We start from the raw sequence: 26767 nt of genomic DNA, 5'->3' as shown, positions 1-26767 counted from the left end.
AGAGTATGCACACAAAAAACAGAGGTAACGCACTCGTGAGGTTTGATACTTCCTGTATATAACCAAAGAGTGGAACCGGTGAAGGCCCCCGTCAGGTAAGTATGCTTTGCACAGCTTCTTGAGAGGTAGCATTTTTGTCGTCCGTCCTTGTGTTTGCCGCATTGTGCATTTCACGGCTTGTTTTATCTGGTCTCCGACAAGCACAACAACCAAATGTGCCGTTAAATTGATTGCCCTCCCGTCCTTCCTTCCTCTCTACCTCTCTTTCCTTGGCGTGTGCATACAGACGACACACACACACTCATGGGATGATGCACCGCTGTTTCGTGCAATTGTTTTGCGAATGATTAACAGATGGTTATTCCCACATGTGTGGGAATGTGGGCCTTGCCTGGAGGTAGTGCAATACCAGGACAACCCGTGGGCAGGTCGAAGCAAGCTCCGGCACCGTGCCCCCTGTCCAAAAATCAGGTTAATACAAAGACATGCAAGCGAATCGCTTGCGTCCCAGGTATTAAACTGAGAAGAACAGACACCTCGTTTATTGTAAATGAACACACGACATAAACAACATTGCGGAGGCATCGCCGTATTCTAAGATCGCGTTGCACGCACGGCCTCCGTGGGTGATATATATTGCATTTGGTGTTTGGTTGATCTGCGGAAACATAAATTATTACCTGATGTCATATTATGTACTATGTTTAATTATCATGGGTCATAGATTATTCAGGTTGATTTATTCAGTTAAATTGTATCTGCTTTAGTTGTTTAATTTAGTTAGTAACACATTATAATAGGAGAGGAAGAAACATGTACAATATGCGAAGGAAAAGTGACAGCCGTTGACCCCGTAAATAGTTGTAAATGTGATATGGGGCGGCAGGATGCGGCTAGGGGCTTGACTGGTGCGGGCTGGGCTCCTAAAATGAGAAAAGAATAAAAAAAGATTTGACAACAAAAATAAGTGGCGGTGATATGTGTCCTCCTCTTGTGACTGGTGAGTGAGAAACATACAAAAAAACAATGACATTATAAAAATTTGAATTTATTTATACTTTGTGCAACAACTTTATTGCTTTATATTGTTTGTGCGAACAGGGTGAAATTATTAAATTTTGTTGTGGAGGACGACGTGGCAGGAATGTCTACTACAAAAACGTGGGTTCTATGGGGTGAAAACCGAGCGGAAAAAAACAAAAAAATCGCGTATAATAAACGATACAAAAGTGAACAGAACGTATGTGCGTGAATTCGTCGTGCCCCCCTATGTTACCGGGAGGGGGGCGTCCAGTCTATTTGGTTTGGGATGTGCGAAGGACGCCCCAACAGTGGTCGGGGGGCAACGGCTCGGCGGGCGACGGCGGCAGGGGGTTCCGGTGTTGTTTAGTTGCTTGATTCAGTCTTCTTTAGTGTGGTTGGTTGTTTTATGTTTTGCATATTGTTCGTTGCGAGCAATGGGAGAGGGCGCCGGGTAGTGTATGTTAAGTGGTGCTGGCGTCCTCTAGCCGTGGAATATTGTTCGTACGGTGGAGGTCGGTTTGCCAAGTTGGTTCCATTCTTCATAACCCCTGACGCCGCCGCCTCGCCGATTAACCCAAGTGTAGACATGCCAGAAAAAAGGACAAAGGGGGAAAAATACCAGCCCGCATATTGATCTAAAAAACAAAATTACGGTGGTTTAAAGTCAAGCCCACTAGCTATCCCCCTATACCAGGACTGCCACACGTGGTGGCTACCCCTCAAGGCCAGAGCGGAGCACTCTCTGGCCAGGTCCGACTTCTCGGGCCCGCCGTCAGGGGATATTAATTTAAAGGGAGAACCGACTGGGGACTTGTTCAGCAACGTCGGACTGGGTATAGGTGAAATCCGATTTAAATAAATGCGGGGAGAGGGAAGCCGGACGATGTCGGCGTAGCTTAATACTACCGGAGAGGACAGAGTCGGGGACGGGATGGGAAGGAACGAACGCCCAAGGTCATCGGCACCGCTGCCGCTCCCAAGGGGCGACAGGGAACCTACCCGAGGGCCGCTCTCGGTTGAAGAGGGTGAGACCGACGAATGGTGAAACACCATCGACGGAATACGGGGTGAGCCGGCGAGGCTGGACTCATCTGAACCAGTCGGTGGGGATTGAGACGGGGAAAGGGAAACCGGGACATGCTCTGCTATGCCACGGCAGGTCTTGTAGTGCACCGAGACTTGGAGGAGGGAACTAGTGGGGGCGTCTACGGCGCACCTGCACTTGCCACAGATGGTATGATACGTGAGTTTGCTCCGATGGTGGCAAGTGCGAATATGATGTTTAAGGGCTTGGGCCCTGGCATAGCCATCACTACTTTTCAGGCAATCCGACACGGGGCATTTATATACGGTGGACGCCCCGGAGTACACTACGGTGGTGTTAAGGGGGCTGGAGCTGACCGTACTCCGGGGGGGCCTAGGGCCCGAGTCCACCGCAAAGCTAGATGGTGAGAGTGTCGGACCAGCTGGATGCTGCTGGTAGTGATGTGTTCTGGCAGCAACTAAGGACGGCCAACGACTATTACACATTGGACAGCGGAAATCGCCGGGGGGCGCAATAGAGCAGGTAGTCGTGGGAGGAGCGGTGCAACTCCGGAAGTGGTCCCTCATTTTATTGAGAGACCACTGTGACCCGAGCTGGAGATCGAATTTGCTACAGGTCACTGTCATGCTCCCTAGCACCAACCGGTGGACATTAGAAATGTGCCGATTGACGCTCTGGAGCAAGCCGGAGCACATCCCGCATCCCTCCACACTGCACTCGTATTGCGTCTCACGGGGGCCACAAAATAATACCAACAGGGGTGGGGCTCTCGATCGTTGAGTGGCATCCTGCGATTCCGTGCGTGCGTGCGATCGTCGAAGGCGAGACCTCCGCAGTTCGGGTTGGGATGACATGTTCACTAAAAAGGAAAAATATGACTGGTTAGTTTTTGTTTCGTATTTGTGGTGCAGGGAGGTGTAGAGTCACGTGATATTGATAGCAGACTTGTTTATTGTTACAAAATATGATTTAGAACACAAAATATGAATATTCGCGAAATAACGTGGCGGTTGCACTCTGCCCTATTCGCTTCTCGGAAATTAACTTGGAACTAAAATAAAATCAGGATTAAAAAATAAAATAAAAAAAATAAAATTTAGGAATAAATATGTAGAATTTATGAAATTATTGTAATGCTGTGAAGAAAGTATGTCTATGTTGAGACGAAGATAATTTCTGAAAGATCCTAAGGATGTTCTGTTATTATGAAATATATGAATTTATGTTGGCACGCCAAGATGTCTCCCGGTTGTGGTGTGACGTCGTTAGATTTTGACGTTACGAGGGCAAACCCTAGCCGTGACGTAGAAGTAGGTAAGTTTGGCCGGTATACGGCTTGCGTACGGTTTTTTGGGTTTTGAAAGCCCTCAAATCAATATTTAGTAATTCCGGTTTCTTTGTGGCCAGGCACACTTAAGTGTCACTGCGTACCACTCCTTTATTTTGTTTTGTTTCTATGAATTCTCGCACGTCGAGAGAGAAAGAGAGAAGGTGGTGACGTCATACTCGGGAAAGGAAAAAAGTTTGAACAATATGGCGGCCAACTTGAGTTATTTCAAAGACCCTGTCAGAGAGTTAGCAGGGCAAAATTTCAAGGCTTATAATGTCGTTTTTCTTTCTTTTCCTACTTGTAACTAACTCAAAACAACTAAATGAAGAAAATTGAAAAAAGAGAAAGAAGGATATAACCGGTTCCTTAACTACTCTACTTTTAATTTAGTTCAACTGATTTTGTTTCGTAGGAGGAGATTTCGGATTCCGTGTTTGTCATAATTTCCAAGTCTCCGGATTCGGTTGATTTCACTGGGTCTTGTGTCCTTCTTTCTTCCTCTGTCATTTCTGTTTCTATATCTTGTTCGGTTTTACTTTCTCTCTCTATTTCGTTTTCGGCTGGTAGGAGTTGCGCTTTGTTGAGTTTTTCCATTTTGTCTTCATGAATCTTTATTCTGTTTAAGATCGGTGACAGATCTTGTGGTTCTGTCGTTATGCCTTTCCAAATAGGGGTTGTTCTTTTGGGTAAGGATGGAAATGCGTATTCAAAGGATGGTTTGATTTGGCTCCGTGCTCTACTTATTCTTGATGCCTCTGGGCACCATTTGCCTCCGTAGCCTCTTTCGCCGCATATCGGGCAAAGGTTTTTTTTGGGGGCATTGTGTCGTCCAGTGTCCACGTTGATAACAGATTGTACAGACTGGGCCGAAGCTCTCTCCGGGTTTGGCAATTTGTATATTGTGTCCAAAAATTTTGGTAACATATTTTATATTTGCCTCTTTGAAGTCTTCTATGAAGAGGTGAACATAATCGTTGTGTAGGTTCTTGTATTTTTTATGAGTTAGAAATTTATGGCCGGCGTATTTCCCCCATTTTAAGTCGTTGACGGCCTTTTCAAAGTGTTCTTTTGTCATCTCTAGGGGAACTGGGTACAATGTGAGTTGGGTCCTGGGTCTCGGTGGAAGTTTGGCTTGGATTATAAGACTAAAATGGTCGGACATCTCAAAATCTGTAGGCTCTTTTAATTCTTCTAACATTGTTTTTCTTGTCTCGAGTGCGAAATCAAGATCGGCATATGTGACTTTACAGCTGGATTCTCTTTTGTTCATTGACTGCCCCCCGTATAGTAGGTTATTATACTTTTTTAGCACCGTGTCGAAGAGGCCTATAAACTTGTCTAGGGGAAAGTAGTCTTGGTTCGGTATTTGTATGTATACTGATCTGTCTTCTTCTAGGAATTTTTCCTTCGCCATTGTCTCTAGGTTTTCGTGGGTTATTTAAGAGGGTAGAGTAAGGAAAGGTTTATGTTTGTGGTGACTTTATAGGTCAGTTAAAGAGGGCCGTGGAGAGGCGATATATATTGACACTTGGTTGGTCTCCGCGACAATAACAAACACGCGCGGGACTAATCAATTACGTCAGGAAGGAGGAGGGGGAGCGTCTGGGAGGAACTCTGAAGGAGTGTTCCCGGAGGGGTGCCTTCCTACTTCCTAAACACTCTTAAGAAAAGCAGTTCCCCTTGTTTCCGCCTCAGTGGGCACCGAAACATCGGGAACTGGTTTCTTGTATGCTCTCTTTAGAGCACAAAAACAGACCCAGGAAGGCTAGTACCTGGCTGAAAAAAACTCTCTGGCTAGTTTAAACTTTCACAAGGGTATTTCACTGATATATCGCTATACTTCGTCGCAACCGCAGGTGAAAGCAGGCGAAAAAAAATAAGCGTATGCACACAAAACACAATGAAACGCACACGTGGAGTTTTGATACTTCCTGTATATAACCAAAGAGTGGAACCGGTGAAGGCCCCCGTCAGGTAAGTATGCTTTGCACAGCTTCTTGAGAGGTAGCATTTTTGTCGTCCGTCCTTGTGTTTGCCGCATTGTGCATTTCACGGCTTGTTTTATCTGGTCTCCGACAAGCACAACAACCAAATGTGCCGTTAAATTAATTGCTCTCCCGTCCTCCCTCTCTACCTCTCTTTCCTTGGCGTGTGCATACAGACGACACACACACACACTCATGGGATGCACCTCTGTTTCGTGCAATTGTTTTGCGAATGATTAACAGATGGTTATTCCCACATGTGTGGGAATGTGGGCCGTGCCTGGGTAGTGCAATACCAGGACAACCCGTGGGCAGGTCGAAGCAAGCTCCGGCACCGTGCCCCCTGTCCAAAAATCCGGTTAATGCAAAGACATGCAAGCGAATCGCTTGCGTCCCAGGTATTAAACTGAGAAGAACAGAGTTCGGTGTACTGGTACCAACCCGGGTGTTAGACGGGTGGACCATTCGCCGCAACACCCACTGAGTCCGCAACGTCCGGAAGAGTCCGTCTCGCATTTGTTGCCAAATTTTATTCCGGTGAAAAATTAAAAAAAAAAATTTTCCTGGATTTTTTTCTACCGTTTTTGGCAGGCCATTCAAATTAGTTTGTTCACCACATGACGTCACAAACGGACCCAGGACCCACCTCCCAACCCCCGACACGACTCCTCCTGACCGTAACAGGCGAATCCCCCCCGTAGAAACTTCGTCTCTACCTTACATTTTGCTCTACATCAGAGGATTAAAAGACGGGGATAGCGCAAACGCAGTCCCCACTAGCAGAAATTGTACGGCTGAGTTACCCACATTTGGGGTAATCGCAAGGGTCAGCTAAGCCTCGCCCTGGGCCCACCGCCGGCCTTTTTTTTTTTTTTTTCACGGCTCAGAGCTTGTGATATCTAAAATCAAATATAGATGTGACGGTTTTCATCACTGCCGTCCTACATGGCGCAAAGCGACAGGACGAAAGGGACATCAAAGTAAAAAGTGTGACGCTAACGGTTTCGTTAAAGTTTTTTTTAACTCGACGGTAGTGGTGACGTTCAGTGTAGCACATGTGATCACAAAGTATTCATAACGGAAATTATACTAACGTACACTCGGATTTTTCAGGTAACTATCACTCCTTAGTTTCCCCCGTATCATTTGCATTGGTTTCGATGCGGGCGGGAGAAAACTTCGTACGTACATTGTGAAACCTGTTGTACGTCAGTTTAAGAAATTCATTGCGTTCAACGTCCACTCTGATTTTTGTGTACAATTGCAAGGGCTATAAGTTAAGAAATTCATTGCGTTTAACATTCACTCTGGTTTTTGTGTAAAGTTGCAAGCGCTTTAAGTTAGAAAATCATTGCGAAATCCATTGTGTTTGACGACAACTGGATTATTCGTGGACAATGCTATGTGCTTTTAGTCCAGAAACGCATTAGGATTAACTTCTGCTGTAATATATGTGTACAGTTGCAATGGTTTTAAGTTAAGAAATTCGTTGCGTTCAACGTACACGCTGGTTTTTGTGTACACTTGCAAGGGCTTTAAGTTAAGAAATTCGTTGCGTTTAACATCCACTCTGGTTTTTGTGTAAAGTTGCAAGCGCTTTAAGTTAGAAAATCATTGCGTTTAACATCCACTCTGGTTTTTGTGTAAAGTTGCAAGGGCTTTAAGTTAGAAAATCATTGCGTTCAACGTCCACTCTGGTTTTTGTGTAAAGTTGCAAGCGCTTTAAGTTAAGAAATTCATTGCGTTTAACATCCACTCTGGTTTTTGTGTAAAGTTGCAAGCGCTTTAAGTTAAGAAATTCATTGCGTTTAACATCCACTCTTGAAGCAATTATTTCCAAGTTTTCCAAAGCTTGTTTCTATGATGCTGGACAGCAGCCACTGGAAAAACTTTGCATGATGAGCTGCCTCGCAAGCGTCCAAAACCAAACCCATACACTTCACGTGTGGGGTGCTTTGCAAACCTAATGCAACCTCTTCACCAAGTTACTACTTCATTTCCTGTAACCAAGCCAAGAGCAACATCATAGACACCAACACCCTGTGGCCAAAATGAGTCATCTTGTCAAGAGTTTAATTGGAGAGCTACAAACCACAATACAGCATCGAAACAGCAAAATATCACAGCTTACATCAAGAGCAACGATGCTGATGCAAAGGTTTTGAAAAATGGCCCTCTTTCAATGACTTTGTTGGAGTTAAAATCTCTTGATGACACATTACCCCCACATGAAGTTTGTGACCTGAGGAAGCATGATAGCAGATTCAATGTTGGTTGGCTTTATGATGAAGTTATTAACAGCTATTTGTGGCAATTAACTACTAAACACCAACAAACACTCTGTGAAAGAGGAGCTTCAATTAAAAATATTTGGAAAGGAGTAAACTTGAAAAAAAGACTTGTTTTATTTATTCCTTGAAATCCTTCAGGTTGTCACTGGGTTTTGCTTGCTGTTCAAAGCAAGAAAATGCTTTATATGGACCCTGCTTCAATGCCTTGCATTTAAAGTGACAGCAATGTTCATGCTGCAAAATCTATGGTAAATTATCTTCTCACAACAAAACTTGGTTGGCAAATTGATACTGTGGAAATACCACAAAGAACAAGACAAACTGATGGATCAAGTTGTGGAGTTATGATAAAGTCTTCAGCAAGATGTTACTGTGCACAACTATAGACTTGAAATCCTAAATGTAATCGCTGGAAAATGCTTAAGTGGCACAAACAACAAAGAAACATGCAAAAAATGTGGAGTTGAAGGTGACGACCCCTTGACACAGTATCAGTTTTGTTAAAATAGGCTAAAAGGGACAAAAAGTTTTGTATGTTTGTTGTAAATTTAAATGATTTCATTGAACATTTTCTGTTACAAAGGTGTAGCACTCAAGAGCAATGGTAAAAATTACCTTTTAGGTTTCGACCTGATTGGTGTAACACTCACAAGAGTAATGGTAGAATTACCCAATGGGTCTGCAGAGAAACTGTTTTATTTAAACGTCAATTTTAGTGCTTAATTGTGGAATTTAATGAGTCACTACGCGTCCGTGATTTTATGTGGGTCAATCGCTTCGTAGTTCGTATCCATTCGCCAGATGTGTTAATCTCGCATAGATGTGTTAATCGGTTTATATTTTTAATTTCGAAATCGACGTTCCTTAATAATCGCTTTTCTCATTTTCGAAAATATTATAAATACCGTCGCACGGCCTTAAGCCAGAGAGACCAGAAGAGTACGAAACCGAGTAGAGGGAACGAGATTGACTGAATTACGCGCATACTAAGAAACATTGTATGTGTATTGAACCAAGGTATGTTTGTTTATCGTTTTGTGTAATAATTAAAAGGTTGCAAAGGTAGTTTCTTTGGCAGATGTTCTTAATAGTGTTAGGAGTCAGATAAACGGCAGTGTTTTGTTCTGCACACCTTAAGTCGCTGCAGGTCTTACCCAAAGGGTGTAACCGTACCTCTTAGGTTTCGACCTGATTGGTGTAACACTCACAAGAGTGATGGTAGCATTACCTGAAGGGTGTAAACCATACTATTTGTGTAACATTTGGGCCTTGAAAAAAACTATTGTATATTATTTTTAAAATTGGATGTGAATAAACCCAGTTTCATATGGCTACTGGCGAGGCGTCTGGGTCATCAAAAATGCCAACGACCACAAAGAAAAGCCCCTGGGCGTGGTTGGAATTTTCTTTCCTTTGTTGTGGAATGCATTACGTTTTGCAGACTTTTTTGTTGCTACACACCATTCAAGGCTTCAACATGTGTATGATCATCAACAAGACCTACGATCTCAGTAACATTTGTCCAAGAACCGGCGACAAAGTCTTTGGATGTTTGTGAGGCCAAATGGCCATATATGACGCGATCATCTATAACCATTCAGAAAATGATTTTACCGAGAATTAGATGATTTTTTATTGTATTTCGATTTTACCTTTTGCTAATTACTTCCATTTTTAGTCGCATTCATTGCTCCTGGTACACTCGTTTGTGCTTCAGGTTTTTTCCTTATCTCCGCTACCACCTACTAGTTTCGCTACCACACTGTAGTTCAAAGGAGATAGCCTAAAGAGAGACTTCCAGTTGCAGCAGTGTTTTGTGTACATTTTATTGCTTTCATAAATGTGATTTTTGCAAAAACTAACGATGTTTATAGTAACCTACATCAAAGGCTTGTTGCTTCATTATATACAGGACCTACGATGGTTTAAATTATGCCACCGCTTTCACCTTAAGAAGTTCAAGCCTTTATGCCAATACTTGGTGTTTATACTGTATTATTGTGATGTATGTATTAATACAGAAGACAAAACTAACTCTTTGGGAAAATTGTAAAACAGTGGTAAATGAAAGAAATTCTTTTATTTGTGCGACAATCTAAACAAATTGTTGTTGGTTAAAACTATGTGTGTTGGCAAACACAACAAAACTTACACCACACACTCCTCGCCTATGAAATAAAAGCAAAAATTAATTCTATTGCAAAACAATACTCAAAAAAAGTTAGGAAACTTACTCATTATTAGCTGGCCTTCTTATGGCTGTAAAAAAATGTAAAAATGTTGCGACCTATATGCCAAATGTTGTTAACTTAACGTTTGATATCAACAAGATTAATTAACCCTTGATAACGAATCCTATTTGACTAATTCATTTGACATAAGGCCACACGTGAGTTGTAACTTCTGTGTTTTCTGATCTGATTTCAATTGCAAACCTGATGCAAAATTACTTTACCATTTATTAGATTAAGGATACATGATTATATTGAGAAGTATATCGAATCGAAATTACAAGCACGAGATAAACTGATTACAAACAAAGCATAGTTGAATTAGACAGATACCGAAACTAAGATTGAGCATGAGACGAGTTTATGACTGTGTCTAGGTTAGTCCAGGAAGCGTACACATATATATACACTACGATAAAAGTCACCATAAGAAAAAAGTCAGTTCGAAGTTACCATGACAAAAGCTATTCTTGATGGACAGCAGCCCATCTCAATTACGTGAGAAGCGAACCTTTTGCAAACAATCGCGTGAGATCTCGTGCGTACATGAAAAGCGGTCATTTTAATGAAGTGGTCAAGAAGTGACCAACCACTTATCAATCAAACAGAACAACGAAAATAGCGTGCGAATAGCAACGAACTTCGCGTGAGAATAGCATGAGATGTTTGCAAAAGCATAGTTCTACCGTAAATTGGGAAATGTATAGTAGGTTCTGAAAACAAACAAGAAATTTGAAAATTAGAAAGCAAAATTCACATTAAACAAATATCGTTGACAAATTTGTCTAACAATTTACTTTGCCTTGTAGATGGCCATAGTGATACCTTTACATGACATTCACAGAAAGTATTTAGACAAATTTAAAAAAGAATTATGAACGAAAGAAACTTTAAGCATAAAAACATAATAAAATTTTGACTGATGGGAAACTAGGATCAAAGATGCTTGTACATAGTGTGCCTTTCAACAGAACAAAAACAAACAAACATGCACAATGGTGAAAGTTTATAATAGTTATTCAAGTTTGCAACAAAATGAGAATGTTTTTTTTTTATGTAGAACACATGTAGTAATCTCGTGACATTGGCGGGAAATAGGCTTTGTACCGCCCGTCACAAACAGAAACTTGCTCATATCTGTTTGCCAATAAACAAGCCATGTCGGAAGGCAAACAGAACAGTTCAATCGATGGTCTTTGATGACACGAGCACTGGGCACGCCCAACAAACCAAAACTCGGTGAACGTTCAGGACAGAATGCGTTGTAGTCAACCAGGTCACATGATCATCTAAAAAGTATGTTAATCCACTTGCACAAAGTCTCGTGCCGTTGCAACAAGTGACAACACAAGGGGAACATTATTCGTTTAAATTTGTGCCATTAGCTGTAAGTGACTTATTTAAATTAGAAAACGTGGAGAAGGCCTCTGTTAAAAAGGCAAATAAAAATTGTTTCCAAGCGAAAAAATTGACGTTTTAAATGACATGTTATGTATACATGACTTCTTTTTATATATAATTTTTTTTTTATTATTTTATTCATTTTTATGGTGCCCAGGTTTCCTAGCCAGAAGGATGTATACAATCCTTTGGACCCAAAATCTTGCTTCGTTGAATCGGATATGTGATCAATCTATCTGTATAAAAAACGATTAGGCCTGCCAAAGAAACCGTGATTTTGTATTTATGTATATACATGAATATACATGCACAAAAATTTACAAGCCTGGCCAGGAAAGACATTGACGCGCGATTTACTTTATCATCATTTTCATAATGTCCAATGTCCATGTTACGTGAACACGTGAACGTAACAGTAAAACTTTTCAAAACTTTTGAAGCACTTACATTATTAATGTTCTGACCTTCCTGTGGCTGTAAAAAAATGTATAAATAAGTTAAGTTTAATGAAAAGTGCTATTAGCATGTTAATTAATGTGGTATGCTACTTCATTATAACAAGTTTTGGTAAATACATAGTAGTTTTAAATCCCTAATATAATGCAAGGGGCTTATAAAATTAAAAACAAAGTTCTACCTGAAATGAAATCATTGAAAATAGTACAAAAGCACATACATAAAACTGCTCATGCTTTGAAACAAGGTTTTGTGTTTTTTATATATTGAAAGCACTTACATTGCTTTGTTGATGCCTTCTTGGCTGTTAGAAGCATGTAAAAAGAAAGGATTAGGTAAAAATGAAAAGTTTTACTATGGTGTAAATGTACTTACAACATGATTGTGCAAGGGACTTCTCTCCTGAAATTGGTTTCTGTTGAACATATGAGGTAGTGTAAGTACAATACAAAAAAACTTACATTGCTTTGCTGGCGCCTTGTTAGCTGTCAAATAATGCAAAAAAAAATTGAGATGAGTTAATGTTAAAAGTGGTATAAAAGTATCAAGTTACATTTATACACTTACATTATACGAGGGACTTCTTGACTGAAAGAATAAAAAACAGATTAACAGTATGAACAGAAATGTTTCGCGAATGTAAAAACAGCACTCGCATTTCGGTAAGATGTTCTGGGCTAAAGGCTGTGATTGGTTTTGGGAAATATGAACAAATAAACTTAGTAAAAACACAAATGTTTACTACAGGGGAAGCATGGAAGGATGCTTGAGCAGAGTTGGAGAATTTTGAGTGGTTTGACGAAAAAGTCATACAGTTAACAACAGCCAGAAAATAGTGTTGACTTGGTACAGATGTTGTGAAACAACATTATTTCGATCTATAGGGTAATCAATCACATATGAACATTTGTAAACAATATACTTAGGTTTTTTGCAATTTCAACAAAATATAAGTCAGTTGAAAAAATCAGGAAAAATTAACGATAAGGCTGAATAAGATTAGTTACAAACCATATACAGCTATTATCGAGATTGTTAAGTTTACAGACTTCGCAGCCTAAGTTCCTGACAAGTGGAAGCGAAACGAGTTACGATATTTACTATCATTTGGCAGCGTGACCATTATCTAATACGTCAGACACCTCTTTCATGTAATCATAACCAGAATTAGACGAAGTTTTGTTTGTTAAGAAAAGCATCTTAGTGTTATGCTTGTTAAAGAGTTGCAAAAACAGGTTGCTAAGTTTAAAGGTGTCGACAAGAATAAATGTTAGATACCAGCAATGGTATACTATCGTAAAACTTATTTGTTCAGCTTCACGTCCCGACACCCCCCCCCCCCCCAAATTAACATTGCACATGATTTACATGCCAAATATGAATTTACACACTTACCCTCCACTGTCCACGTCGCCCCTAAAAAAATTATATTTTTCAAACTACCTTATTTATTCCAAGTACCCTTCCTATCAAACTCTTGCGTTCATGTTTAAGTCTTTTAACTACAAATAGCTTTCAGCATTTTGAACAATTGGTGTTTACAACCATTCAACAACTATACTTCAGTAAATACACTACACTCATAGGCGTATCCAGTTTCGAAATGTTGGCGCTCGCAAATGTCCAGATGCATACAAGGCCACCGCATGGAAAATAGCTTTCATTTGTATGTTTTCTTGATTACGAAAGCCCACATTTCATCGTTTTCGTTACAAATGAATTCAAGCCATTCTTTCAAAGTAGTAGTAGTAAGGAAGCTGCGGCGAAAGTACCACCGCAAAAACTCGCATCGAGTGTGCCATAGCGTTAATGCAATTGCGTAAACCAGAAAGCCACCGTTTACGTGACGATTCGCACCAATACTGTTCGTATTTTGCAATGCTCGACCACAATTAACATTTCAGTTTAGAGTGGAAAATCAGGAAATTTCTCCCGAAAAATTTCACAATATATTTACAAGGCGGGTGGTGGAATTTTGTTTTGTCTAAACAAGAATAAAAGATAGCGTTTTAATCAGTTCTCAACCCGAATCAATCCTAATTATTTCATAATCAGCCCACTTACCGCTGTAGGTCCTCAAAAACATGACGAGGCAGCCATCTGCAACAAAACGCAATGGATAAAAATTATTCTAAAACAAATATAAGGAAACCCACATTTTTTGTTCTTGTCCTTGGTGCTGAAAGTAAAAAAAAATACAGTTAAAGTAGAAGTAATAAAACGTTAAAATTCTGACATTACCCACGGGATGGGCGGCACATCGTCGTTGAAGTATTGCACATTAAAGTTGCAGTTTATTTCCATGTCTAACTTTAAACCCTTGCAACTGTACACAAAAACCAGAGTGTATGTTAAACGCAATGAATTTCTTAACTTGAAACCCAGAGTGTACGTTGAACGCAATGAATTTCTTAACTTAAAGCCCTTGCAAGTGTACACAAAAACCAGAGTGTATGTTGAACGCAATGAATTTCTAACTTAAAGCCCTTGCAACTGTACACAAAAACCAGAGTGTACGTTGAACGCAATGAATTTCTATGTACGTTAATGTACGTATCAAGTTGTCTCCCGCTATTTTTCCTTACATTTCCCAGTCCGCATCGAAACCAATGCAAATGATACGGATGAAACTAAGGAGTGATATTTACCTGAAAAATCAGAGTGTACGTTAGTATAATTTCCATTTATAACGCTAGCAATAACACGACGCATGATACAATTCATGTAATAAGTTGTTCATTTTCGCCGGTACCATTTATAATTTTTATAATTTCTATTTCGTAACTTAATTTGGTTATTGTTTTGTAATAAAGTTTGTTGATGAGTTGTGTTTCGTTTTCTGTATATTCGTTGACATAATCTAAATGTTGCTTTTCTTTAATTATTACAGATTTCAATATTGCAATTGTTTTAATTAAGATCAAGGGCGTATTTTCTCTAAATATATTGTATAGAAAGGCTAGTCTATCGTCTTGTATCTGTAGTCCGAAAGTTGTATGAACATATATTTTTATTTTGTTTTTAATTGCTTGTGTGACGTTACACTCTAACAGGAGGTGTTCGATGTCATCTTTGTTTTCCCTACACAGTTTGCAATAGTTTAATCGTATCCTTCCATTGTTAAGTAGGTGCATGTTATGTTTCTGTTTAAATCTGCCCCATTTGTATCCATTTTGTGCCGTGATGTATGATATTTGTCTCTCGTTGTTGGTGAAGAATGCCTTTTGTTTTTTATTTTTGTATATTACATCGATCCAATTAAATTGTGGATTTTCTGTGGGACTTGATGTGGTTCTTTTTGTTTTAATCAATTCAAAGTTAAAATGTCTTAATTCTGCTTGTTTCCAGTTTATTTCGTTATTTTGTTCGTCAAGTGTTTTAAACGTGTTTATAATATTTTGCCATTCTTTGTTTGGTTTCCAGGCGTTTGGTTTACTATTGTCGTATAATGTTGATCTAATGTGTTTCATTTTTATTCCAATGTTATGTTGGCCCCAGGTTTTCGGAGTTTATCATATCTCTTAATTTTTCCATATGTGTCGCTTTTATTTTTGTTTCAATATCGGGCATTTTGATGCCTCCTTGTTTGTATTCCGCCCGTAATTTATTTCTTTTTATTGGTTCAATAATTTTTGGATGCCATAGAAAGTTAAAGAGTTGCCTATTGATGTTTTCTTGTGTAGGTTGAGATGTACGCGCAATAAATAATATTTTCGGAATAATGAGTGTGTTGATTATTGTTATTCGGCCAAATAGTGTGAGATTTATATTTTCATAGCTACATATTATTTTCCTTGTATAATCTTGTATCGTTTTCCAATTTTGAGTGTTATGATTTTCATTGTATGTCACAACTAAGATCTTTATTTCATGTTTAAGGTACCGGGGAAAATGTCGGCAAATGTTTCTTTTCAAATTATTTGTAAGACATAAAATTTCAGTTTTTGCCTCGTTTATTTTTTGTCCTGATACACTTTCGAATTCATTTAGTACTTTAAAAATTGTTTTAATTTCATTGATTTTTGTGACGAGAAAAGTGGTATCGTCTGCATATTGCTGTATTTTTAGCACGTTTTTTCGATATTTGAAGCCAGAAAGTTCAGTACACTTGTTGATTTTCTGGGTTAAGGTTTCACTTACAATAATATAACAGTAGCATGCTTAGCCCGCATCCTTGTCTGACACCTTTTTTAATTTCAATTTTTTCAGATAAGTGTCCGTTTATAATGATTTGGCTCGTAATGTTTTTATATATTATTTTAATCCATTTTTTTGTATCTTCATTTATTTTGAGTTTTTGGAGGGTTCTAAACAAAAATTGATGGTTAACTGTATCAAAGGCTTTTTCAATATCTGTCAAAACTATCGCTAGTGCGGTATTGTATTCTTTTGTAATTTCTATGGCTGCGTTTTTGTTGTAGTGAATATGTTGTATCTGTCTTTTTGTTAAGCCGCATTTTTGTTCCAGAGATATTTTTTGGTTTAGTTCAAATTGTAGTCTTTTCGCTATTGTCTTCCTAATTATTTTATAATCGGCATTCAGAAGAGAAATTGGCCTATAATTTTCTATTTTCGTTTTATCCTTTCTCTTTGGAATTATTTTCACTATTGCGTTTTTCATTTCATTTGTAAGTTGTTGATGTAAAAAGATATTTACAACTAATTCGTGAAAGTCGTTTTTTAATATCGACCAGAAAAACTGATAGAATTTGGCTGGTATGCCGTCTAAGCCAGGAGAAGCATTTTTGTTCATAGTGTGAACTCAGTTTTCTAATTCTTCTATACTAGGGTAAGCACTAAAATCTTGTGTGTCTACATTTCTAAATCCTTAAGGAAGAGATCTTGCTGCTTTGTGTCACTTTTTAGTTCAACATTCCACAGCTTTGAGTAGAAGAGTGTTACTTCTTTTATTATTTCCTCTTTATCGGTTTGTAGTTGGCCGTTTATATGAAGAGCTCGAAGGGCATTACTTTCTTATTTTTTTGTTTCTATCTTGAAGAAAGATTTGTCGGGTTTCTCTTCTGTTGTTCTTTCTTTTATTCGTGCCCTCACTTTGGCGCCTTTACATTTTTCTTGTTCGTTTCTCTTGATTTTTTTCTTGGCTTCGAGGTATTTCAAGTTTACTTCAAGATTGTCTTTATCAAGTTTCTCAAGTAATTCGTTCATTTCTTTCTTATTTCTTCATTGTTTCTTTTTTCCTTTTCTCTTTGCCGAAAGTTATTGACAGTTTTTTTATTTTCTGTTTTAGATGACACCAGTATTCAAAAGGCGTATTGAAGAGGTTTTTGTTTTCTTGATGTTGCTGATTTCGTTTCGAACTATTTCATTGTAATTTTCGTCTTTCAGTAAACTTGTATTTAGTTTCCAGTGGGGTTTCCCCCAAATACAATTTTTTTTCTATGTTCAAAAGGAGTTGTCGAGGGAATTGACTAGAACCGTGCCTGTATGCCACAAAACGATTCCAGGTCTACCTCTCTATTGTGCGTCACTGTAGCGCGTGTTGCATCACAAACGACGTTTGTAGGGTCTTGAAACAACATCTTGCTTTGTCGCATAAATTTGCTGTGTTAAATTTAAATTTACGGACGAATCCGGTTATAACTGTGGCCTCTTATTTTTCCAACAAATCCCGGTTAATCGCATAATGCCATTGCTTTGAAAGCAATCCCGTTTCGAGATTATTTTCGCAAATTTATCAACTTGTGGCAAAAGCTTTTAGATTTGTTAATGTTTAATTACGGTCAAACGTCGTGCTATTTCAAGGTTATCACACTTACACCTCCTCCGAAAGTCAGACGCATAACTGACGCAAACCTTGTTTGTGCGGTCACAATGGGTGTTGTCATGCTTCGGTTAGCATCGTGCGTCAGTGCTTCCATGTGATTTCTATTTCGCGGAAAAACTGTGCACGTGGGAAGAGCAGAAGGCATGCTGTGCGACCCAACGGGTTCCTTGTCGGTTCTAACTGTTTGTTTAGATTCTTGTGCAGATTTAACTGTTTGTTCAGATTCTTGTGCAGATTTAACAGATTTTGTACTAGAAACATGTTTTTTTGTGGGAAAAGTTTGAGTATGTTGAAGGACATTATTGACGTTAGTAAGTCTCTTCGATTTAGACATTGCGTGCCAATACCGAGGCGATTACTAATTTCTGAAGGTGTTACTGATACACGGTAGGTTGTACAGGTGTGCTGTAACTCCTATTTAAATGGTATAATGTTTCTTTAGAAGCTGTGATGGAGTATCAATTTCCGAGATTGATTTTACAAATTCAAATACTATGGAAAAGGTTGGTTTATTTGAAAATTGAAATATTACCCATTTTTAAAAAGGAAACTTCATTGACTAAGTCCAAAATGATAGCTTGTTTCCCAAAAGAAAACTGCAGATAATAAATTGCTCACATTTTTGCTTTTCTTTGACAGTGGTATGAGTCCAATTATGATGCAAAAAATACATTACTCAATTTTGAAAAATCACTTCATCTAACCTTAAAGCCGTCTTCAATTAAATCACACGGTGAGTTAAATTCTACTTTCTGTTTGAAACTCCACCTCACACTGTTTTTGTCAATGAGTTACATTTTTAAAGATTCATGTAACAGCTCTGTGCACTGGAATGATGTTGGCATTCCATATATTATTACCCAGTCCGAATGCTTTGAATCAATTTGGCATTTTAACAGGGGCAATATTTGTCAGTATGTAATAACTATCTGTGATGTTTTGGTTTTTCCAAAGTTTGAAAGCATGGTAATATATATGTATACATGCTGTCATTGGTTATCTACAGTTGCCAACAACTTTGTATAGAATAAGCATTCAAAGTATACCCTCGAAAAGGCAAGTAAAGAATTTAGAAAAAGCCTTGATGTCAAAAGTACAGGTGTTTCACAGGAAGCAAGATGTTTTTTCAACATTGTGAAGAACAAGTTCACACCAGACACTAATTTCAGTAAAATGGTGAGTAGATGGTTTAGCTTAACACAAAACATGGAGCATATTTACATATTTTAGCCAAATACATCGGAACCAGCACAGAAGAAACATGAGCAAGATTTGCAGGTTGTTGGTGTTGACTAGTTCAGTTAATATGTCAAAAAATTTTCATGCTAAATTCAGCCAAACTTGTAGTGGGTATGTTCAGTGGATCAAGCAAAGGATTTAGTTCAGAAATTTGAAATTTCTACAATGACTAAGTTCATTACATTGCGAAAGAGATCATTTGGTATGAAGATAGCAGTGAAGTATTTTTTCATTTAGTTTTCTTTTCAGAGCAGTAGGACAGTTTTCTGGTGCAAATTTTTTTATAACCCTTGTTGTTGTATGTTTGCAGATATATCAAAAAGCCGTTTGAATTGGGACAAAAGCTCCTGCACCCCTTACATCATTTTACAAACTACGGTCTTGGAATGTCAGCATTCAAAGGATCGTAACAAAATAAAAAACGAAAGACGTCATGCTGCAATTCCTATACAAGTATATATGTGACTTTATATTAAAAAAGGTTAAACAATGCTATCCCTTTTTTACGGTGGCCCACAAGTGCCACCGCGAAATATTAACGATGCGCGAAATATATTTTCACGGCGCGAAATATTTTAAGACTGCGTGAAATATATTTTCACTGCGCGAAATATTTTTTCACCGCGCGAAATATATTTTGAGATCGCGAAATATATTTCGACCGCTACAAATAAAATTTCGTAACATCGCGAAATATATTTTCACTGCGCGAAATATATTTCGACCGCTACAAATAAAATTTCGTAACATCGCGAAATATATTTTCACTGCGCGAAATATATTTACATCGCGCGAAATATATTTTTTGTGACGCAAAATGTAGTGACTGGCCAGGTTCTCGTTGATTTCACTCCGTTCGTATTTTTGCACGACGGGTGACCGACTATATCAGCTAAGTAAGCATTTACCTACTCCAGTTGTTGGCAGGGACTGTTCAACTGAATGAATTGTTTAAATTGTGATCACTATGTGGGACTTGATCATTCATTTTGTACCCATTGTGGCCATGGTAAGTGTGTTTGTATTGTGTATTTCCAGTTGGCCTACATTCATTGCAATTTTGTTATTTCGGTTTGGACAATACAATTTTTCCTTGCAGGGACCACGTTTGATGAAACACACCTCATCACCCACTACTTTCAACTAGGATATGAACACTCTGAAATTTTGCATTTGTTGCAAAATTACCACAATGTAACTTTCAGTTTGAGAACCTTGAAAAGACGCTTACAAGAAATGGGGCTGCATAGACGTGGTGCTTGGCAAAAAGATCCGAATATCATAAATGATGCTGAAAAACGAATCAAAGAAATTTTAGAAGGTCCATCTTCATGTGGGGGGTACCGTTCTGTGTGGCATGGTTTGGAGATGGAGGGTTTGAGAGTTCCAAGATCCTTTGTTGCAGAAGTTTTGAATAAAATTGATCCTGATGGCTGTGAACTCAGGAGGGGCCATCGTCTGAAGCGCAGAGAGTATAACAATCCAGGGCCCAATTATGCCTGGCATATAGATGGTTATGATAAATTAAAGCCATTTGGTTTTTCCATACATGCAGCCATTGATGGTTTTAGTCGTAAGGTCCTATGGCTTCATGTTATACGCTCCAATAAATGCCCACACACTATAGCTTCCATGTACCTTAGAACTGTTTCACATGTACAAGGTTGTCCAGTGCAAATTGTGTCTGATTTGGGCACAGAAAATGGGATATTGGCAGCAGCACAGTGCTTTTTCAGAAACAGTATCAATGCACATCGATACGTTCCTTCACCAAGGAATCAGAGAATTGAAAGTTGGTGGTCAACATTGTGCAAGTTTCGTACTTCTTGGTGGCGAAACTTTTTTGGTGATCTCGAGTTTAAAGGTGTTGTTGATTATTCACTTCCTTTAAGCAAGGAGTGTGTGTGGTATTGCTTCTCCAAAGTGACTTAAATTTTGTAATGGATCACTGGAATAGTCATCGAATACGAAAATCAAGACACAATGTTATAGCTGGTCGCCCAAATTTACTTAATGCCAGAAAGGTATGGTGGAAGAGCAGACATGATAAATGCAGTCTCACAAGAGAAATTTCAAGTGGTGTGCAATGATATTTCCCCACCCGAAGAAGTGAACGAATATGAGGAATATTTTGACTATGTTCGAACTGAACTTGGATTTGTCATGCCAACCTCTTGTGCAGAAGCACTGGCAATGTACAAAGGGATAATGGAGGTTGCAAAAGAATAAAAAGTCAAAGTACACAGCCATTTATGCATGTTTGTACTTCAGTATATTGAACTTTGTTGTTAGTGCAAGTATGTTAATTGTCAAATTACATCAACAAACACAGGCAACTTTGTGAAAAATTGTTTTTTTACTCACTGATTAACAATCAGCGTACTGCACTACTAGAATCTAAAAGAGGTGGTTTGTAAATGCTAGGATACAAATCGAATTTTTTCCCATTGTATTGCGAACAGATGATGGAATAGAAAAGTGTGAAAGACAACATGCAGTGTAAATGAAGAAAAGTGAGTGCATAAATGTACAGTGGCAAGTAGCAGTGGCACAAAAATCTCACAATTATGCAGCAGTACCTCAAAAATGCAATAGTAAGTGTCAGGTAAAAACAATTTTGGTATAAAAGGATGAAATACGTTTCACCAAAACAAACAGGAAGCAGTTGAATAAAAAAATAAAACACTAATTTTGCTTCGACAATGCTGACGGTCACGAACACAATAGTGAGTACGTAAAAAATATAAATTGCTGTTTTGCCATATAACACTTGAAACATGCAATGAAGTGACAACTACTTATGAATATAAACAATGAAATAGAATAATTTTTTCAATGTAAACCAAATGCCTGGCCATTGCACATTGCTGTAATAAAGATGGATTTGAAATCTTGAAGTTCTTCCATATGTTTTGTAGGGAGCGTAATTGTTTTCGCACATGCGCCAACAACAGGAAAACAGATGGTTTGGGTTGTTGCTCATGCAGTCATGATTAAATTCCACAGATATGGACAAACTGTCACCAAATATTGGCCTATGTTTTTGGCCTGTTAGCCAACCTAGCACACCAGCTGGAGTACAATCAGCTGCTGCAGTCATTGTCTCTCCAATATTTTCTACATTGACTTCATTTTCACTGTTAGTACAGCAGTAAGCCAAAACCTCTTCTGTGGGGGCCCGAATACAGTTATCCTCAATATAGTTCAAGAAATCTTGAAAGTTATCCATTATCTTCTCCTCTACGCACCGCTTTGTGGAATTTTTTGAGGAATATTGCGGTTGCAGTAAACTTGACACATAATTGGCATCAACAGTCAATTTGCCTGGAATGAATAATGGTGCAAAAAGTAAGGCATTATTTTTGACAACATTGAACAAACCAAACAGACTCAGCCCTGAAGCAAACTCTTTGAGGTAGCAAAGCCGCTTATTAGTGATGCTTACCATGATTGTGCGACTAATTTCACTAGCGCTATCAATATTGATTTTGCCTGTGTATCCATTTTCTGTAATTATGTCAGTATGAACAAGTGGGTCAGCACAAACTCTCTGTATCAGTTGAACTTCATTCTCAGTAAAGTGTTGGTCAAGATTTAGTTTGGTTATATCAACTGAATCCATGTTAGCAAGAATTGTGAACACATTTGGGTGTAAGCAATGTGGAGCTGGCCCACCTTGCACCAAACTTGCAGCTATTATTTCACCACATGCTTTGAAATGTCCATTTTGGACATGAAGCATTGAGTCAACTGGGGCACCATCAGGAAAGAATTGTTCACAAATACTTTGCAAAACAAGACTAAAGAACTCCTTAGCCATTGCACCAGAATCAATCCCCGTCTCACCTTGAAATTGGACAACCAATTTCTTTTTGGTTTCTCTTTTCCACAAGTTAAGTTGACGTTGAATATGAGCCCCACGGCGCACACAAATAAACAACTGGTCTAAATCATCAACTTTTTTATGCAACGACTCTAGTGCAGCATTCAAATCATTGAATTTTTTGCCATCATGCCTTTCGAGTTTTGGGGCTAACAAATCACATTGATTGCCAATAATATTGTCCAGTTCACTAGAATCAAAGTAATCAGTAAAATCAGGCAATGAACTTTGTAGAATAGAGGGAGATTGTTTTCCATTACTAGAGCATTCAATGTTACTTGCATCATTTGTTTCATCATCTTCACTGTCACATTCAAGTAGATATAACATGATCTTCTTGTAATCTTTACCAATGCTCTCCTTGTATTTGACTAGAGTGAATGGCTCATTTGTTCCAGGCAATACTTCAACAATTCGGCCATCTTTAAAAGCAAGATGGTATACTGCACCATGTCTGTGACTCTTTGGATAAAATTGAAAGTACCGTTCTTTGGCTTTATTCAGTATGGATTGAACACACTCTTTTCTTCCAACATTAATTATAATGGATTGACCCCGAACTGGCTTCAACTTAAAATCTTTCCCTCCATATTCAAGCATGCCTATGTTAACACACACTTCCTCATTTTCATCCTTTTTCGACACTCTTTGCTTCCATTGTGAGCCTTTCATTGCTTTAAATTCACTAAATGGCAAAATTTCTGTTGCACTTTTGCGTTTCATGGATGATGTACCTGTAGATTTTACATGTATTATTAAAGTTTTGTTTTGCAAAGTTAACCAAAGTTGTTCAGCTACAGGTTGTTTGGCATACTAACCATTTATACTGGAATTAACATTTTCCATCACAGAACCCTCATTTTCAGAGTTAGACAAAGTAGGATGATTGCTGCCATGGGCTTTCTCTGCAACACAGAATCAATCTAATTATACTTGCACAATATTATTTTACTGGCATATATGTCTGTCTGATATATTAACATTTACAAGAATGTTACCTCAAAACAACAGATTGACAAGCCTGATAAACGACAATTAAAGAATAAACCACTTACCGCGTCCGCAATGTGCACAATACAAGTGTTCTTGAAAAAGTAGCCTTGCACAATTTGTGCAGTACATGATTACAAATAGGGATAAAACACTCAAACTATTTTTCTATTTGAACTTAAATGCACAGACTATAGCATATAGATGTACGTGAAAACTTGAAACAACTAGACTTCCCGCCAGGCATTTCTAATAAAAACTAACAACATATTTCGCGCGAAGAAAATATACATCGCACAGCGCAAATATATTTCGCGCAGTCAAAATATATTTCGCGCGGTGAAAATATATTTCGCGCGGTGAAAATATATTTCGCGCAGTGCAAATATATTTCGCGCAGTCAAAATATATTTCGCGCGGTGAAAAAATATTTCGCGCAGTGCAAATATATTTCGCGATCTCAAAATATATTTTGCGCGGTGAAAATATATTTCGCGCAGTGAAAATATATTTTGCGCGGTGAAAATATATTTCACGCAGTCTTAAAAATTTCGCGCAGTGAAAATATATTTCGCGCTTCGTTAATATTTTGCGGTGGCACTTGTGGGCCACCGTTCTTTTTAGTTACAAGATCACCCAAATCCTTGCAGAAAGCATTTGTGTATTCAAGGAACAAAAAAAAAAAAAATTGCGAGGCGAAGATTGTAATTCAGAAAATTATTAAGTTCCCACAGTTTGAGGTTTTTGTTGACTGTTGGAAGTAAATTGCTTTATTTTATTGTTATTTTGACAACAAATGTTTAGTTGGTCTCAAAATGTGCATCCAAACTGAAAAAGACAAGTGTTGTTATAAAAGGTTTGCTGCAAAACAATGACAAGCACTTAATAAAGGAACAAACTGCAAGTGTTTGCTTCCCCAAGGAGGACGACCATACAGGTCATGTTTTAGGGGAAGTAAGTTTTCTATGAAAAACAAGTTATTTTTCTGGAAATAAATCTTTTTTGTTAAGGCTGCAGGATTCCTTCAACCTGTTGATCAAAGACTAATTGCCAGAATTGATCAATTGGTTACAGAAGGTGTGGGCAGTATTGAAGAAATTCTGAGAAGCCTAAAACATTATGTCACCCATGAACTTTTCAAAAATTATACCCCACCATCTACTTCAAACAGGAGATTTTATCCAATGAAAAAGGACATTCAAAGTCATTATTACCGGGCATTTTGTAAACACAGATTCGCAAAAATTGATCAAAGCAATGTCCAGGGGTTGGTGGATGAATGGGTGAAGGCAGGAGATGCTGATGACAACATATATTTCCGGCCGTATGCTGCAAACGTTGAACCTGAAGTAGTTGATGGAGAAACAGCATGATGTCCGCTCCAAGCAGGTTTTGGATGAAGGCATTTCTGATGTCAATGCAGTTATTGCCAAGTTTTCTGAAGCATGTTCATATGATTCCGGGTTAAGAATTACTCAAACCCCTGAGCTGAAGTCTTTGAGGAGAAAACGAAAGCCTACATTTCCTGAAAAGGCTTTTCATGATGAGTTGCCTCGCAAGCGACCAAAGCCAAACCCATTTTCTTCACGAGTTGGGCAGTTTGCCAACCTTATGCGACCACTGCATCAAGTAACCACCTTGTTTCCTTTAGTCAAGAAAAATGTAAAACAAAGGACACCACAGAAAGCAAAGGCTTGTCACAAAAATGAATCTTCTAATGATGATTTTATGGATAGAGTAGAGGACACAAAGTCATTGGTGACACAAAGCATCACAGCTCATATTAAGGGCTTTAAACCTTCCAATAAAATTTTAAAAAATGGCCCTCATTCAATTTCTTTGATGGAGTTGAAATCTCTGGATGATGCATTGCTGCCAGCTGAAGTATGTGAACTTAAAAGGCATGACAGCAGATTCAATGTCGGTTGGCTTTATGATGAAGTTATCAACAGCTACCTATGGCAATTAACTAACAAGCACCAACACATCATATATGTTTGTTCTACTGTGGCTCAAACATTACAGAGGAAAGCTTCAATCAAAAAAGTTTGGGAAGGGGTGAATTTAAAGGTTAAACAAAAGATTTTTATACCATGGAATCCTTCCGGGTTTCATTGGGTTTTACTTGTCATTGACATCTCCAACCGCAAAATACTTTATATAGACCCTTTGACAATGCCTGATGTAGAAACTGACAACAATGTCCGGACTGCACAAGATATGGTGAATTATCTTTTAACAACCAAATTTGGTTGGAATATTACCACTATAGAAACTCCACAGAGAACACAACAGTTGGATGGATCAAGCTGTGGAGTTATGACTTGTATGTATGCCAAATGGCTAGCAACAGACAAAAGTCTTCAGCAGAATGTTTGCACATATAATTATCGAACCGAAATCTTCAAAGTAATTGCTGGCAAATGCCTCGAAGGCACAAATGATAAAGACACCTGTAAAGCATGTGAAGCTGAAGAGGACGAACCCATGAACACTCTTTGGGTTGAGTGCACTCGATGTGGTCAATGGTTTCACATGAAATGTGTGGGTTTATCACAGAAGCAAGCAGAAGAGGATAAACGATTTGCATGCACATTGTAAATTGACATGACTGAAATTTTGCCAATTAAGAATTTTATTATCATTGTACAAAAGCAATTTGCACTAATTATTGTATATTTTATCGGGTTTTATTGTGTGACAAAAAAACCGACCGATCAGGCTCTTTCTGAGAGGTGTAACACTTCTGCGGGGTGAATTTCATACCGTACCATTTGGGCTTTGACCTAAATGGTGTAACACTCAATGAGTGATGGTAAACTTGACCAATCAGGCTCTTTCTGAGAGGTGTAACACTTCCGCAGAGTGATATTTCTTCCCAGTTTCATATGGCTATTGGCGAGGCGTCTGGGTTACCAAAACGGTCAGCGACCACATAAGAAAGGCCTCTGGGGTGTGGTTGGAACTTTCTTGTTTGACTATAAAGTAAAGTATATCTCTCCAGTTCCTTTATCAATGCCCATGCCATTTTATTTCTTGTGCTTATTGTTCATCTACGTAGTTGTCTGTATGACTGGTGCTGGTCGTTTGAAACTATTTATAGTAACC

General features: G+C 38.5%; 2 non-coding genes and 2 pseudogenes across 2 annotated transcripts; 1 reads left to right on the top strand and 3 right to left on the bottom strand.

The window, feature by feature from the left end:
* Positions 1-375: 375 nt before the first annotated feature.
* On the bottom strand, positions 376-567 carry LOC145896478 (U2 spliceosomal RNA). Its single transcript, XR_014401925.1, has one exon. It is a non-coding gene; the product is annotated as a U2 spliceosomal RNA (small nuclear RNA).
* Positions 568-5647: 5080 nt separating this feature from the next.
* Positions 5648-5848, bottom strand: LOC145896490 (U2 spliceosomal RNA). Its single transcript, XR_014401936.1, has one exon. It is a non-coding gene; the product is annotated as a U2 spliceosomal RNA (small nuclear RNA).
* A 14234-nt stretch (positions 5849-20082) lies between these two features.
* Positions 20083-21112, top strand: LOC145893917 (uncharacterized; annotated as a pseudogene).
* Positions 21113-21618: 506 nt separating this feature from the next.
* On the bottom strand, positions 21619-22482 carry LOC145893918 (uncharacterized; annotated as a pseudogene).
* Positions 22483-26767: the final 4285 nt, after the last annotated feature.

This window comes from Ascidia mentula, chromosome 3 (genome assembly GCF_947561715.1).
Source record: "Ascidia mentula chromosome 3, kaAscMent1.1, whole genome shotgun sequence".
NCBI lineage: Eukaryota > Metazoa > Chordata > Ascidiacea > Phlebobranchia > Ascidiidae > Ascidia > Ascidia mentula.
Note: the sequence above shows the minus strand (reverse complement) of the source record. Positions and strands in the feature narration are given on the sequence as shown.